We start from the raw sequence: 2,911 nt of genomic DNA on the forward strand, positions 1-2,911 counted from the left end.
TCCAACAGAACTTAATGTCTTTGCTGTGTTTACCTTTCTGTATATTTTAGACATATCGTGCTATAAGTAGTTTCCAAAAATCATTCGTTATAACTGGCTTTTACCAGGGACCTATGCACTAACGTTTGTGTAATATATAATTATAGTCTCTGCCATTACATGAAACACGTTTTCAATCGATCGATAAAAAGCCCCGCCCACTCTAAATATTGATGAGACACAATTAAAAACCAACTCGGACAACGCAACATTCCGGAATTAATACCTACGAGTGGGCATTTTTAATTACCATTTATAAAACTAAGACGCCGTTTTCAGTGTGAATTTTTGCTAGTAATATACCACAAAGATAACAAAGTATGAGTTAGGTGTAAAATAATTAACATTTGAGTTTATTAGATAAAGTTAGAGGGGTCCAAAAAGGGGCCACGGCACTATGCTTAAGTGGAAACATTCTTTTCAAATACAAAGGATATATAAATACATTCATATGCTGAAGTAGATGAGTATATATACTTCCTGGCATCTCATGATATGATTATCACAGGGCTGGTTATAATTTTGCCCGATTTTGTTTTTCTGCAAGTCATAAAATGCGCAATATCGACCTAAAATTGGGGTAGAAATGGCTATGACTCCTTTAATAGCAAAAAAGTTTTAGAGAGGTTTATCTGAGTATATACTGACAATAAAAAAAAAGAAGTTTTTAAATAAAACTATGAGTGGGCGAATTTAAAATGGGACAAAATTGTTTGCAAGTGAGAAAGGGCGAATAATAAACGGGGCGAAAATAACCCTGTATACAGTATAAACTGGCCATCTGGAACTATTATCATAAGTATCTAGCTGTATCACAATCCTAGGTAACAGAAAAAGAAGACACAGTAAAGGGTCATTACATGAAAGACTGAATGTTTAATAAGAACTAAAAAAATTCTTTACGTCAAGTCGTACAAATATGCAGACAATGCACATTGTACATCAATTCAAAACCAAACAAAGCATTGCTTCTTCTTTCCCTGGTAAGATTTGACGTTAACGAAAACATATTTTATTTTGAAAAGCTAATGATCATACTATTCTTATTCCTGGATTCCTGAAAGGAAAACCTCCGTTATTGTGTCCTTTCAACTAAATGTTTACTGATATACATGTATAATCTCTGTGAAGATTCTGCCCACAGAGGCGTCAGATCAAAAACTTAGCAGAATTTCCACAGAGATTATTGGTAGAGTATCATTATAATTATGTAACACTGCTACTGTAAAATGATAGGTACACACCAACAATAAGCTTGACAGGACTGCAGACCTCTATCAACTGATCTAGATGTTTACTTCCGACACAATGGTATTCAAACTTATCCGGTTTTGAACAGTTTTGAGCAATAAGGTCACACCGCTTTCTCTCCTTAGCTCTTATCCACTCAGTTCTATCTTTTGGACATGAAGACACTATACTGATAGATGGAATAGACTGTTGACATTCTTGTTTGCTCTGTTCATAGAAATATATTCTTTCAATATTGCTTAAAGTATTTTTTGTCTTGCTCACGTCGCTATGTTTTGGTCCTCTCTTACATACTTTTTTGATAAAATGTCAATTAAATTATTTTGAATATGGTAGAGAGCAAATGATAGCAATTCAAAAAAAAAAAAAAAAAAAACCACACAGACTTGGGCAAAATTTATCAACTTAAGATGACAAAAAAAGTTCTTATCTTCATTTAAAAAAATGACCGATACATATGATAACTAGTTTTATGAATCTTACCTCTAGTATTAATGATACAATTATTACCTACAGCAGATGGAAAAGTGATGCTTGGAAACCAACCATATTCACCCTAAAATAACAAAAGGATATTTTCTGGTCCTGTATTTCTATTGCATATTGACACGAACATGGTAAAAATACACCTTTTTACTCTTTTTTCTGGCCTTTAAATGTTTGTGAAAATTGGGAATTTTTAATGGACGCCTTTAATATATCTCAGTTTATGCGAAATTTTGTGAATGTCCTCAAGCGGATAATGACCAATAACAAGTTTACTGAAGCTACAAGTAACAGCTTTTCAAAAAGCTTGCCTGACTAATGTCATCAATATCCATCAGGCGGGGATCCAAGAATTGATGTTAGAGGGGGCGCCAAAAGTAGGCAAGGGGTCTGGGTGCCGCCTTGAGGCTCTTAGTGGCTCCAGGGCAAAGCCCTAGTGGGGACCCACGGGGCGAAGCCCCCGGAAGCTCCTCGATTCTAGAGATTTTGTAGGGTAAAAATGAGGTCTACCAAGTATACATATTTACATTTCCTATACGAAACTGTGATCAACGTTAATTTTGTCAATTTTAGTGGGGGGGGGGGCTGTCGCCCCCCCCCCCCACTTAAATCCGCTAGTGTCCATAGAACCTATAAGCTTGATAAGTTATAAACGCTGACATTGGGGGATGGGGGGTTAAATTATTTCACTAGAGTTAAATTATGAAGAAGTTGCACAAAACATCATGCATTTATTTATGTTGTATGCTATTCATCAGAGCAATAGAAAAAGTCTTAGAACAAATTTTGTTTAAAACATATATACTCTTTGTATCTCAAATAAAATTGGAATGTACATGTTCCGCTGTGGATTCGAACCCGCGACGTAAAGATGTACTTCTCACTCCGCAAGTCTTAAATGGTTTTAGAGGATGAAGTAAATAGGGGAAATAAACTAATGTAGTTGATCTATGCTGGAAAGCTTGGCTATTTAAGGTTACATAATTGAGATTCAACTGCAAACAGAAAAGGCTGTGAGGAAGACAGCTGAAAATATGATAACTACAATTGCAAGGAATTGGGAATTGTATGACCACACAATTTATACCTATAAATTAACTTTCACACTTTTTGCTCGATTAATATGTTTCCCTCA

The 2,911-nt window shown here is 35.1% G+C and overlaps 1 long non-coding RNA gene across 1 annotated transcript; it reads right to left on the minus strand.

Moving 5' to 3' along the window:
• Positions 1 to 548: 548 nt before the first annotated feature.
• On the minus strand, positions 549 to 1,835 carry LOC134247554 (uncharacterized). The gene is made up of 3 exons (XR_009987881.1): positions 1,774 to 1,835; positions 1,284 to 1,497; positions 549 to 608 (listed from the first exon to the last, which is right to left on the minus strand). It is a non-coding gene; the product is annotated as an uncharacterized LOC134247554 (long non-coding RNA).
• Positions 1,836 to 2,911: the final 1,076 nt, after the last annotated feature.

This window comes from Saccostrea cucullata, unplaced genomic scaffold (genome assembly GCF_032062105.1).
Source record: "Saccostrea cucullata isolate Sc308-1 unplaced genomic scaffold, CSIRO_AGI_Scuc_v1 ctg20339, whole genome shotgun sequence".
Classification (NCBI taxonomy): Eukaryota; Metazoa; Mollusca; class Bivalvia; order Ostreida; family Ostreidae; genus Saccostrea; species Saccostrea cuccullata.